This window comes from Setaria italica, chromosome III, assembly GCF_000263155.2.
Source record: "Setaria italica strain Yugu1 chromosome III, Setaria_italica_v2.0, whole genome shotgun sequence".
Classification (NCBI taxonomy): Eukaryota; Viridiplantae; Streptophyta; class Magnoliopsida; order Poales; family Poaceae; genus Setaria; species Setaria italica.
Genome location: NC_028452.1, coordinates 28,849,033 through 28,863,530, shown reverse-complemented (window position 1 = coordinate 28,863,530; position 14,498 = coordinate 28,849,033).

The following is a 14,498-nucleotide window of genomic DNA, read 5'->3' as shown; positions in this document are numbered from 1 at the left end:
TTCATTTTACCTTTCATAATAAAATGCATGTAACTTCTTTTTAAGTCATCCTTTGGCCTCCAAACTTTTACAGTAACCTAGTGATGGCTTAAGTGAGGTGCTGCAATTTTATCAATGCCTTTAACTACTATTTGGATATGAAGTCATTTTGGTTAATTAATCAACCTAAAGGAATAAAAGGAAAGCACAAATTCTAATACAATAAATAAGTGGAAATTGAAAGAGGTACATAAAAACATTCAGAAGTAAGTAATTATTCTAATGCACCCAAACCACCCAAACATGACCTTTCACTCTCTTTATGCAACTCTAAATGCAAGAAAACTATATATGTACACAATCGCCATTCAATGCGAACTCAAGTTTAAAACGACCACTTTCGTCTGAAGTTAAAAGAAAGTAAACCTCGCCAAATTGTTGTGGCTGTTGTGACTCTTTGTCTTAAGCCATGCCTTTTGTTGTTGGATAAACGCGCGAGTCCAACTAAACGTTTGCATGTGCATGTCGTATAGAAGCAAATCTCGCCGACGGAACCTACGAGCTCCACCTGGCACCGGAAGAAGACCCCGCTGCGGAGCTTCACCACTTGGAAGGCGAGCCCGAACCGGAGCAAGACCCCGAGGACCCGCTAACTTTTCCTAAAGGCAAGCCCCGGAGCGTAAATTCCTATCTTTGAATACTTGCAATATTATTGAATACTTGATTGCGCATTTACATTTCTAGGAGTTGTAATGAAACCTTAGATGCATGAACTTAGTACCTTGTTTGAATACTAGCTGCTAAAGTTGCGTAGTTGCAATGGTTAATAGGTTCCGGTAAAAGCCGAGTGATTTCCTATCACTCGCGAGTTATAGGAGTTGAATGTTTACTTATGTTGCAACTATAAGGACGACGGATGGGGTCGGGCTTATGTTTGATACTTGGTGGGTTTTCCCCGTTTGTCTAAACAAAATTGATCTAAGGTCGAAACGTGTCGGCGTTCGTGATCAAGTGTTTGAAAGTACTAATCTCATACCTAGTATGGGATGGGGAAGCCTAGTACCTGATTGAACTGAGTCGTGGCTTATACTCCTGCTGTCCTTGGAACTTCGTTCCCATAGTGCATCATGTGGGTGCAGTGGCGGCCACAGTATGGTAGAGGCCGGGACTGTGGAGCATTGCACACCAAAGGCAGTTTGGCCCTGACACGTGCCTAGGGGATCGATGGGGATGGCTGACAAATGAAGCGACCCTTCATGGTGCGCGGATGTCGTGAGATTAGGTTTGCCATGCATGGTTAATAAATTCAAATCGATTCATCTGCCTCTCACAGTTTGGGACTATTTGATCGCTATTCTGCACTGAGTAACAATGAAACATGATTACGAGATTAAATTGATGCTTGTTATTTAACTGCTTGGAAATCATGTTTGTTTAGTATAAGTTGCTAATCTAGACTGGATAAAGAACGTAGAACATGAGCTAAAATATTGAAAGTAAGGACCGACTTTAGACGCCTTTGGCAAACAAATCCCAAGCCAGAAAGCCTTGCATGTCTAGGTCTTGGTCCAGCTTTTCACTCGACGGGTCAGTCTTGCTGAGTATTAGTTGCTCAGCCTTGTTGTGGCTTAATCTTTTCAAGTGATGTCAATAGTTTGGTTGCTAGTACCACTTGGCCTACCTAGCTCCCTCCGGGCTGGACAGTCGAGTGGGGTTCCTCCTCGGACAGTGAGGGAAGGGATTTTTGATGTCATGATTGGCTCCGTCGTGATGTCATGTATCGACGTTTAGCTTCCGCTTGTTTTATCCGACTTTTCGAACCTTGCAACTTATTTGGATTTCAGAAACTCTGATGTAATAATTTGTGAGACTAAGTTAATGTGATGGAATGTTGTAATCTATGTGCTACTCACCTTCGTGTGAGCGATGCTTCTTGATCCTATTGATGTGGTTCATCAGATGAAATCCGACGGTCGACCAGGTTGGCTTGCTTAAAGTGCATAATCGCGTGTCAGGCGACTCCAATGCATTTTAGTCAGGTTAATTTGGGCGGTTCCGCCACAGTGGGACACCCTCTTGATATGGGAGGTTGTCTATATGAGCGACAAGGCATGACTCGTAGTCGCGGGCAAGAAGAGATGGTCTCAAACCTAGCCAATGTACGAATCTGCCTTGTGACGTTGAAGTTATTACCAGTCCTTGGGCTGGACCAGATAATGGTATCTCTGGGGGATAGACCGGGTCGGAGTCGTCGTCTTCGTCGTGCCCCAGTTTGAGTCGAATTCGAGTAAGGAAACTCTGATGGGCTTCGGCTGCATTGTGGAGTCCGTTTGGAAACCGTGTTGGAGTCGAAGTTGGTTTGAGAAACGACTAGGACCGACTAGTCTGAACCGAAGTCGAGTTTGACGCGTAGTCGAACTTGAAGTTGTCAACTTTGAAATCTTGGTTTTTCCTGACCGAATTCTCCAATTCCTTCTCCTGAGCATTGATTATCTGGCGTCGGAACGAACCAGCACCATCGGCGATGAAGAGCCAGGATCCAAAAACGAAGGTTGCGCCCGCTTCGATGGTGAAGACGGGCTTGATGATGACCGTTGCCATTGAGTTCGCGCTGAGAAACTCAACGAATTCCCCTACCTGGCACGCCAAGTGTCGGTGTTTTAGACCGGCAACCTACCTAGGGGGTACCCTAGGTGGTCTTTTATGCGATAAGGATCGTCGAGAATCAAGGAATCAATGGTGACGCATGGAACACGATTTAGAAAGGTTCGGGCCGCTAGATCGCGTAATACCCTACGTCCTGTGTGTTTGTATTGATCTTGGATGAACTGGAGTTGTTCTATTTGAGGGAGGTCCCTGCCTGCCCTTATATGCACGGGAGGACAGGGTTACAAGTCTGAATCCTAGTCGAGTACTATTACAGAGTTCTACTCAGTATGGCCCGAGTAGTTTTCCATACACATACTTGACTAGTCCGAGTGGGATACGCATATCCCCTTGTCTTGATCATATCCGAGTACGTCCCTTAGTAGGCCGTCCAGGGTCTACTCGTGGGCCTAGGATGCATGCCCGACAGCTAGATAAGGCTTTCTTTTGAAAAAAACATGTTCAAAAACTCAAGTCACTGAGACAGAAAGAGTGGAGGGGATTTGAATCAAGACCGTTCCAGCCATCAACCACCCAAGGTAACATGATAGACACTTCAAAAGTTCACAAGTACAAGTATGGCTTTAATATATTAAATGTTTCATCTTTACCATAAGAAGCTATGTTCCACCTTAGACTTTGCCCTTCACTTGAGGACGAGCAAAGACTAAGTGTGAGGGTGTTGTTGACGGCTCTTAAGTACCAATTCTAGGCCACCAACTCCTACATAAATACCAGAAAGATGAGCATCAACCTAGTGGTAGGGGTTTATTACTAATCATTTCCACAAGTGTTGGTGAATATTTGTATGCAGGTAACTTATCCTTAGAAAGGAGGAGAAAATACACCCAAGAGGCAAAGAAACACACCTTCAGCCAATCAAGAGAGAGCACATGGATCCATGGGCCCACATCATAGGGTAAACCACCTTAACTTGGCGCGAGCACCATGAACTGACTTAAGGGCTCACCAGGCAGCGTCCCAGACAAAAGGTGATGTGAGACGCGGTTAGGAGGGGTTAGCCGAACCCCAAGTGGGCCCTCTCATGCCCAACTTGCATGTGGTGGCTTCTGGTGGCTTCCTGAAGGTGGTTGTGACCGTTTCGCCAGGAGTTGCCACCTCAGAGCCTCAGATCATGCTAGGTGGCACAAAAAAAGGAGTTGGGGGAGAATATTCCCTTTGGATGCTAGGAGCATCTCCACTCACCCAAGGCACCACTATAAATAGGACCCCCTACCCCCTCTCTCAACAAACCACACAAGAAGAGCATAGAGCTACATTCCGAAGGTGAAGCGCTGCTTAGTTAGTGCTTAGAATACGGAGAAACTGAGGGGTGTTCAGGTGGAGTGCTGGGGTGTTGGAACTCTCCTCCCAGCTTGTACCTCGACGGATGTTGGCTTCCTTCGGAGTAAAGTAAGTTAGTATTTGTGGTTCCTTCTTATAGTGTTATACTTGGTTCTTTTATGCATGAGTACTCTTATATCCTTGCTATGTTGATTTGCTTAGCTTATATGCTCTCATGTATGCCCTTAGACCTTGAACAATATACACTAGTAGTACTTACATCTAAGTGAGATCAGTTCTCTTACTTGCGGGTTCGTCGCTCTATACTTATATAGAGTGTTGTAGTTTGCTACGGGATGTCAGACGTAGTTAGACAGCAGTAGTAATAAGTAGTGTAGATGTGGTGTCTAGGCTAGGGATTATTGTTTGTTTGCCTTATATCCCACGGGTTGCTAGAGGTAGGCCGTAGGTGGTGACAGCCCTATTGGTCCTTTGTAATCCTCCACATTCGGATATAGCGTAGAGCTACGACCGGAGTTGCCTGGTAGACCAGGGGTAAGCTAGTGCCTGAAGCAAGCATCTTGAACCGAGAGATCACCTTCAACTTACCTATAGTGCTACCTTTAGGAATCCTCTCTACCCTCGCCACCTATCTTTGTGTGTCCTTGGACTAGCTAGACTTGAAGTTAGTGCATTTATGTTCCCTTGGATTTGATACCCTTGTTCAGGCTGGTATAGTCAACGTACATCCTCCATTTCCCATTATTTTTCTTTACAAGCACGGTATTGGAAGGCCAATCTGGGCAGTACACCTCCTTGATGAACCCCGCTGCTTGTAATTTTGTGATCTCCTTACCGATCGGCCTCCGTTTCTCCTCATCAAAGCACCGTATGGACTGCTTAGCTGGCTTCGCGTCCATCTTTATTCGGAGGTGGTGCTCATCGACTACCCTCGGGATTCCAGGCATGTTAGACAATTGCCATGTGAAGACGTCTCGATTGCGATGTAGGAAGTCGACGAGCGTGTCTTCCTATTTGTCGGCAAGAGTCACTCCGATGCATGCCTTCTTGGTTGGGTCGCTACCGTCAATCTCAACCTCCTTGGTCTCGTCGACTGACTGGAAAGCCAACGCAGTGGCTCCCTTGTTTGAGTTAGGGGCAGTCGGGGTGAGGTTTCTCCCGATCTTCGCCAGGTTTGCTTTTGCGACAATCTTGAAGGCGAGCTGACTTCTGTCTTGATCACATTGTCACGCGTGCGTGAAGCTTGGTTCGATGGTGATGACGCCATTTGGCCCGAGCATCTTTTGCTTTAGGTAGATGTAGTTGGGGACAACCATAAATTTGGCATAACACAGTCTCCCAAGGATGGCATGGTAGAACCCGCTGAAATCTACCACCTCAAACATGAGGGTCTCTATCTAGAAGTTCGACCAGTTCCCGAATGTTACGGGCAAGTCGATCTGCCCGAGGGGCATGGCCTGCTTCCCTGGGATCACACCATGGAGGGGCGGTCCGGTCGGCTGGATGCGTTTTCGACTGATCTTCATGGAGTTAAGGGTGTCGACATAGAGGATAATGAGGCCACTTCCTTCATCTGTCAACACATTGGAGAGGCGCTTGGGCCTGATGATCGGATCCACCACCAGCGGGAATCTTCCCAGACGTCGTACAAGGCTGAGGTGATCTGACCTATCAAAAGTGATCGCGGACTCCATCCACTTCAGGTAAGTTAGGACTGCTGGCTCGACGGTGTTTACCTCCTGACTGGTCAGCTTCTGGCACCATTTTTACTCGTAAGCGTCCAAGCTGCTGAGTCATCCCCTTCTCCGCCATCTGCTGTGGCTGTGGCCTAGGCTTTCTTCTTCTTCGAGTCCACCGCATTAAGGTTTCCCTACATGTACTTCTTCATGAGGGAGCAATCCTTGTAAAGGTGCTTGGCTGGGAAGGCGTGAATTGGGAAGGGTCCCTCGAGCATCTTCTCGAAGTAGTCGGTCGGAGGCTTTCCACCCTTCTTCTCCCACCATCCCACCACAACCACTAGCTTGCTTTCCCGCCGCAGTTTGTTCTTCTGTTTCTTCATGCGCCCATGAGAGGTCATGGCTTCATCCTCCTCTTTCTTCGCCTTACCTTTGCTGCGATCGAACATCGCGTCCACAGCCTCCTCTCCCGAGTCATGATTGGTGATGATGTCCAACAGCTCCTTGGTGGTTCGAGGCTTTCAGCACCTAAGTTTGTGCACCAGGGACAGCCATGTCGTGCTGGAGATGAAGGCCCCGACTACATCCGCATCAACTATCTCGTGAAGCTCATTGCATTGCCTTCAGAATCACCGTATGTAGTCTCAGAGTGTTTTGCCGACTTCTGCTTGCAACTCTTCAGATCCTAGGAGTTTTTGGGGTGGGTGTATGTGCCCTGGAAGTTGCCGACAAACACATCCTTCAGGTCAGCCTAGTCTTGGATCTAGCCATGCAGCAGATATTCAAGCCAGGCCCTAGGAAAGTAGGCCAAGTAGAGAGGCAAGTACTGAATGATGAAGTACTTGTATTTGGCTCCCTCGACCCGATAGGCTAGTCGGTAATCCTCGAGCCACACCCTGAGGTTGGTATCCCCGGCATATTTGGCCATGTGTGTGGGCAGTCGAAAACGTGGAGGAAAGGGTGCGTTCCAAATTTTCTCCCAAGGCCGGAGTCCATTGGGGCTAGGGCTTCGGCCGTGCCAGTCGTCGTGGTACGTCTTTTTCTTTCGGGCGACCTCAGGTTCCTTAGCGGCGCGCCGCCGAGCATTGATCATGTCGTGCGCATCCCGCTCCTTGCTTGTCTGCTCGTGTACCGATGCAGTCGGAGCGTGGTGACTCGCACTAGGGGCATGACCGCTCTTTCTCGGGCATTGACAGGTGCCTGATCGAGTAGAGGTCCCATCACCCCGAAAACTAGCGTGGCTCTGCATGCTTCCCGATGCTTCGCGTCACCTCGCGTGGGAGCTTTGGGCTTGCTATACGGCCGCCGTCTCCAAGAGCCCTCGAAGGTTGCGATGGATCTGCCTGGCCACTGGGCTGCTTGACTCTGAGATGGAGTAGAGGATCATGGCCGCGGCAGCCATGTTCTGACTTGCTTGCACGAAGCGGGGCACATCTTCGGCCGCCTGGATGATCTAGTGATAGACCTATCGGGCGCGGGTGCGTGCAGTGTCTCCTCCTCACCATCATCGTTGGGTTTTAGCTCTGCCCACTCCCGCTGCAGCCGTTGCGACTCCGCCCCAAGCTCTGCGCATAGTGGCTTCCTCGATGATGGGAGCATCCATGAGGTCCGCCATGTTGCACTCCCACGATGGGTGCTCGCTGCTGCAGAATCCTGGCTCTGAGCTTCATCCATCGTTAAAGTGGTCGTCGAGGAGGTCGTGGATAGAGGCCGGGGCGTAGTCCATCATGCCGATGAAGATAGGTATGCATGGGGTGTAGGAGATGGCTTCCCGTAGCTTCCGTGCGTGACCGTGGGCCACATTCTTTAATCCGAAGGGGAAGCTGACTGCGGTCCTATGGATGTGCTCCTTCGTCGACTCTAAGCTTCCTGCCATTAGCTGGGAGAAGACGTTCACCAACGTGTAGAGCATGGTCTCGATTTCCTTGCAGGGTGGGTTCGGCCTGAGGTAGCTATTGATGCGGTGGTCGATCACGTCTGTGTCGACGTCGAGGGGTGCGTCCGTGTTGATGTCCTCGCTGATGATGCGTGGGGTTGTTGGGCCACCAGGCTTGAAGTTGTCATTCTCATTGGCGATGAAGCTAAGGCTACCGAAGCGCAAGACCTGTCCTCTCACGAGCAGTGTGATGAGCTGGAGGTCACCCGCAGCGGTTGCAACAAAGTCTAAGCTCTCAAAACGAATGCCACTCCCAGGGACGAAGGTGCGATCGTCGTGGGCAAGGAGGAAAGCCATCCAAGGAGGGATGATGATCACACAACTGGCCCCTACATGGTGCGCCAACTGTCAATGTTTTGTAGCATCAACTAGTGAAGATTTGCCACGTGAGTCCTTGGATGGGTTAGCTTACGAGACATAGGGAGTTTATACTGGTTCGGGCGACCTGCCTTATGTTCAGTTTGGGGCATGGTTCTTTATTCCTAGGCTTCATGTGGTGGAACTGCTCAAATTAACTTAGCTAAAGCACCATTAAGTTGCCTAACACGCGAACATGTACTTTAATCAAGTTAACTCGGCAGTCCGTCGGATTTCATTTGATAAACCACTTCACAGGACCGAGAAAGCATAGCTCACATGAAGGTGAGTGGTTCCAGAAAATACAACAGATCATCCAAATTAAACAAGTGCATCAAGATTATTACAACATTGAGTTCAAAATTCAAACATAGTTGCAGAGTTTAAACAGCGAAAATAAACAAATGGAAGCTAACGCTGTTGCCGAACGTCATGACGAAGCCGATCATGACATCAGTGATCCCGATCCTCGCCGTCTGAGGAGGGATCCCACTCGACCGTCCACCCAGGAGGAAGCTGGGGAGGCAAAGTGCCACTTGCAGCAAACTCAAGGGCGTCAACATCACCTGAAAAGATGTGCCACAACAAGGCTAAGCGACTACGCTCAACAAGACTTAACCGACCGGTAGTACTATTCCACCAACACCTAGACATGCAAGTTTTTTGGCTAGAGGGGTTTGTTTTTGCCAAAAGCAACTAGTGTAGGTCCTTACTTTCAATATTTTAGCCACTAGTTCTACGTTCAATTACCAATCTAAGTTAGCAGCTATACTAAACAGGCATAGTTTCCAAGCAATTAATTACAGGTAAAAAAATTTGATCATCGTCATCTTTCATTCTTACTCAGTGTAGCATAGCGATCAAGTAGTCACAAACTATAAGAGGCAGACGAATCGATTCGAATTTCTTAACCATGCATGGCGAACCTAATCCCACGACATCCCCGCACCGCGAAGGGTCACTTCATTTGTCAGTCGTCCCCATCAATTCCCAGACCCGTGTCGGGCCCACTTCCCTTGGTACAAGGCTCCATAGACCCGGCCTCTACCGTCCTATGACCGCACTTGCACCACATGCGGTCGCAAGGGAACTCTGTTCAAGAGATAGTGGAACGAACTGCTCACGTCTTGGTTCAATCAGGTACTAGGCTTCCCCATCCCATACTAGGTATGAGATTAGTACTTTCAAACACTTGATCACGAACACCGTCACTTTTCGACCTTAGTCCAATTTCATATAGACAGACGGGGCAATCCATCGACCACCAAATAGTTCACAGAGCCCTACCCCATCCATCGTCCTTATAGTTGTAACAAAAGGAAAGGAAACAACTCCTATAACTCGCGAGTGACAGTCAATCACTCGACTTTTACCAAGTCCTATTAAGCATTGCAACTACTCGGCCTATCATACTAGTGTTTAGATCAAAGGGCACTAATACATGCATCTATGGTTTCAATCAATTCCTAAAAACTTAAATTCACAATCAAGCAACCCAATATATTGCAAGTAGTTAAAGATAGGAATTTATGCTCCGGAGCTTGCCTTCAAGCGGGGCGGCAGCGAACTGGTCTTCGGCGTGCTCGGGCTCGGCTCCTGTAGGCGATGGCTCGGCTACGGCTCCTTCTTCCGGCACCGGGTGAAGCTCGTTAGTTCCGTCTGCGAGGTTCAGCTCTACACAAAATGCAATGCATCAAGTTAAATTCCTTATAGGATGTGAACACGAGTTAAAGCTAAAGAAGAAAAAGTTATAACATGGCCACATTCACCTAAACAAGATTTTACACCTTCTTTATTGACATGAGGAAGGTGGGGTGTGGTTTAAGCCGGGGGTTTGTTTGATGGCGATTGTGTACATATATGCATCTCCACTTTTTAAGCTTTAGATGGGAAAGTTATCCTATTTCTGAATGTTCTTTTGTATCTCTTCCAATATTACCTTTATTACCTTAGGGTAGCTTGTATTTAACAATTTTTGCAAAGGGTATCTTTTTCTATGCATTTACCCTATTTATTCTTCTCTAAACAGGAGAGTGGTTCACCTATTTATTTCTGGTGGTTTTCATATTTTTCCCATAAATGACATTATACCACTGACTTATCCAAAAAGGTTTTATATTTTTATCATCTCAGGTTGAATTATTATGCAAAAGATGAAAATAAGCCTATTTACACATGGTAAAACTAAAACAGGGATTTAAAACATTTTTCCAAGCTTCTACTGTTTGAAACAGACATATGAGAGTTGGATTTATCTTTTTATCATTTTTCTATGATTTGTTATGATTTAAATGGCTTAAACAAGAATTAAAACATATCACATTAGTTCCAGCAGTGACATGTGCCAAAAGTATTTTTATTCGAAACTACACTTTATACTGAGCCTAGCAAAAGTGGTTTGACATTTTTCTGAATTTTCTATGAATTTTGGTGAATTTCCAAAGTTAAACACATTTTCTGCCGATTAAAACACTTAAACCGAGGTAAACTTACAATCTAACCCTCACGTCTACACTTTATTTGCATACGGGTCCCTGGTTTATGCACTAAAGCCCTTGAGTCGACTTTCTAAACTGCAATTGGGTCCTCGGGCGCGCGTGCGGCGGCGGCGGGTAAAATCCCGGCGATGCGCTGGCGGCCTTGGGACGGTGAGTGGCCGGGAGGGCTTACGGGCTCACCTTGGGCTGGTTTGAAGCAGTTGGGGGCGACAGGGGTGCTCGGCCGGGGCGGAACGACAGAAGGGCGGAAAGCTTCGGCTGGCGGCGGAGTCCGGCGGTGTTCCGGCAGCAGTGGCGCTTTTCGCGGGCAACAAGCAAGCTCTAGAGCTGTGTGAGAGGGTGGCGAAGCGGCTAGTGGTGTCGACAAGGCACGGGGTTGAGCGGAAGGGGGAGCTCCACAATGAGCTCGGGCGGCGGTGTGTGAGCGCGGAGCAGAGGAGCTTGCGGTGGCGGAGCTTTGGCGAGCGGGGAGGTTCTGGACAGGGTTAACTGGAGCGTAGAGGGAGGCGAAGGGGAGCGCGGTAGCGCCGACGGGGCTTTTATAGGCGCCGGGGCTCATGGCTGGCTGGTGGGCTGGAGAAGAGTGAGCGCGTGCTGTCGCGGCCATTAATGGTGACGGAACCATTGGCGGACAGAGGGGAAGGAGAGGCGCGGCAGGCGAGGCGACAGGGCGAGCGAAGCGACGCAAGCGTCCATGGGACGAGCGGCTTTGCCGGGGCATGCTACTGGTGTGGCGGGGGAGGAGTGGTCGCGGCCTATGTGACGGTTGGCAGAGGCGGCAGTGTTGCGGGGCACGAGCGTGCAGCGCGACTGGGGGGTCTTGACGGGAGGGCCGGGAGGCATTGGGCGCGCGGCCGGAGATCCAGGTAGGGTGGATTACGCGCGGGAGGCGAGGAAGCACCAGCGCAGCAGAAGCCAATTTCGGCCGCGGAGTGGCTGGGCCGGCGGCGGGGCTGCGGGCAGAGCGCCCGGCGCGGCTGGCAAGGCCTCAGGCGAGATGAGACGGAGCGGAGGAGCTGCAGGGCAACATCGCACGCGACTGGGAAGCGAGGCACGTCGACCCATCCTGTCGTGGCCGGCGACTGGGCGAGGCGGCTTCGCCAGTGAGGCCGCGCCACGCGGCGGCGGCGCTCTTGAGGATGCAGCGCGCGTGCTCTGGTGCGCGCTCTAAGCCGAAGGATTCACAGGATCTTTCCCCATGTCGATTTCCACGTGTCGGATCTCCCAAAATTTGAACCGCACGACACCAACTCCCTTTACAAAAGTTGTAGTCCTCCGACCAACGTTCAACTTTTGTAATTTAACCGAGTTCAAATTTGTGGTGGATTCGGAGATTCAAAACTCCAAAGATTGGAGGAACGCCGGATTCCGGGACTTAGAGAAAAACGGCGGTTTGGGGACTGTTTTCAGGGTTTTTGGCTGGCTTGAACTGCAGTTTTAAGAAGCTTCGGAGGTGAATTGGACCAAGGTCCAATTAACAAAGTTGTTGTGGAAACATAGTTCTCAAACACTTATAAAGGAATTTTCTAATGTTTTGTTCAACTTTTAAGAGATAAACCCGCACTAAGGTTCCAGGTCGGGCTGATTTCCAGACTTAGTCTGAATTGCCGAAGAGGCTGGGTTCACCAAACTAGGTGAATTTGTTCACAATTTTGAAGGCTTTCAAGGTAGATTTCAAACTTACTCCTTAAAGAAAAGTTGTTAAGGTTCCAAAGCTCTAAAACTTTGGTATAGAGCTCAGCTTGAGTTCATATTAGCAATTTCGAAATAGAGAGGCCCAAAATTTGAACTTTGCCTATTTTTAAAACAATAACACAGATTTGTACTTTGAGTTTTTGAAGAGCTTCTGCTCAGATCCAAGCAAAACACCAAAAATAAAAGTTGTTGGGAAAGTTGAGTTCTATAACTCTTAGTTGGATAGATTTTTAAGTTCTTAAGCAAAATTTTAAGTTACTATTTAGGCAGCATTTTAACCTTAAGAAGGGCAAAAGTGTACTTTCACTTGCCTTTATTATTGTCAAAGTTCTTCTTCAAGACCTAATGACTTGTTCAAGAGATAAATACGGATTAATTAATCTGGGTTGTTACACTTGAGAGCTCAAGTTTGCAGTAGGGGGTTACAAATGGTGTGTGTTTTTCTTGTTTTCTAGAGTTGAATCCCTCTCTCGTTCCCTCCCCATGTCATTATATACACGGCCCATGGGGAGATTACACAGCCGATCATTCTAGGGCTCCCATCCGGTCGAGCGCCCCCTTTTGGCTTCTTCCCGTGCATCCTACCCTTCAGTCAGGGTACTTCTCTACATCATCTTCAAGGAAACCTCCCGTCAGGGCCCATGCCTTGGCTGCCTTGGTTGCCGAACTTGTCCTGCACACATACCTAGGGATGGCACCTGCCCCCGGTCACATCGTCTGATGCCGTCATGATAACGAATAGAGAATGGGTGTGCCTGACCGGGCATTGTCCGGGTTAGCACTACAGTGCCATTCCCAACTGGGGGCTTTTGTCCGAATGCGGTTGTCCTGCCTTCCCTAGCATGAAAAATGGCATTCCCGACTGGTCGGCTCGTGCTTCCCTACCTCGGCCCACGCGGGCACGGCCACAACCGTCCCATCAGGCAAGCCTAGCTACACCTTAGGACCATGATACATTTGGCCCATCATTCCGCCTGGGCCCATGTGTGGCATCCCGGGCCAGCTTAGCAGCCTGTTTCCCTCGATGTCTGTGCTTCAACCTTAAGCCCTATTGACAGTTGGGTGGAAATAGTTGTAGGCCTCTACTTGGCTTGGTGGGCTTTGATTCCTGTTTTTACCTTTGTTTGTATCAACCGATAGTTTAGCCGTTTAGGGTATCCCTAATCTGGATACCCGTCAGGATGAGTTCCATGGACATAACCTTGGCCAAAGGTGTGTGATGCTGCCTGCGGGCTACTGTCTCTCAAAGGCGTGATCCAGGTTGACTATTGGTAGCTCTTCCCTCAGATGATGGTGTCGCACCGCTCTATGTGCGTTTTTCGCCTTGCGACGGGCCTTCTGGTGTTAAGTCTCATCGGCTATGTCTACGGTGAGCTCATCTTGAGATACGTTATCGGGGACGTACTCCAGCCATTGTGGTCTATCGACTTCATCATCTTCGCCTCCGGTGACAATGAAAACCTCTCGCCCTGGGGAATAGGTATCCGAGCTTGATGATCACCTTCGTAGTGCCGCCTTCTTCTAGGATGGGCGACAGAGGAGCCCCGTCTTGGAATGAGAGGGTGTCGAGGTAGGCGATGAGGCACGAATCATCATTCGTGGCAAGGGCTGATGGTTTCATGATGGGCTAGTAGATGAATCTGCCTTGCGGAGTTGATGTGATTACTAGGCCTTGCTGCAGACCTAATAAAGGCGTCTCCTCGTCCGGATCCAAGTAGTAGTCAAGGTCCTTGATCTCATCCGAGTTGGATTGTGATCTAGACATGGCTGCCTGACAGGTAGTGGCTGCGTTGCGAAGTCCGAATGGGAAGCAAGGTTGGAAGTAGACTGATTCGTACGATGGCTACTGCGCCGGCTCATACGAATCAATCCGACTGAGAGAAGAAGTCAAGTTGTACTTGGACTCAGCCTCTGACTAAGTCAGAAATTACAAATTCATCGAAATTCTCGATGAGATCTTCCAGAGCTTCACGTTGGAGTTTCATGGTTGAGAGCTTCTTCTCCGGGGCCGGCATGATATGGCGGCGGAAATTTCTGACACCATCTGCGATGCAAACCCAGGAGTCGAAGATGAACGTCACGCCTTCTTCGAACGCGAAGATGGGCTTGATGATAACTTGGGCCATCGAGTTCGCCAGCAGATTCTCAACGAGAACCCCTACCTAGCATAGCAGCTATCGGTGTTTAGACCGGGCAACCTACCAAGGGTATTCCTGAGGTAGTGGATTGGTTGGCGGGACTCGCTGAGATTAGGAACTCGAAGATGAACGCCGACACACGATTTAGACAGGTTCGAGTCACTGAATAGCGTAACTCCCTACGTCATGTGTGTTGTATTGAGTTAGTTGTATTGAATTGCTTTGGAGGGGGTCCTTGCCTCGCCTTATATAACCGGAGGCAGGGTTA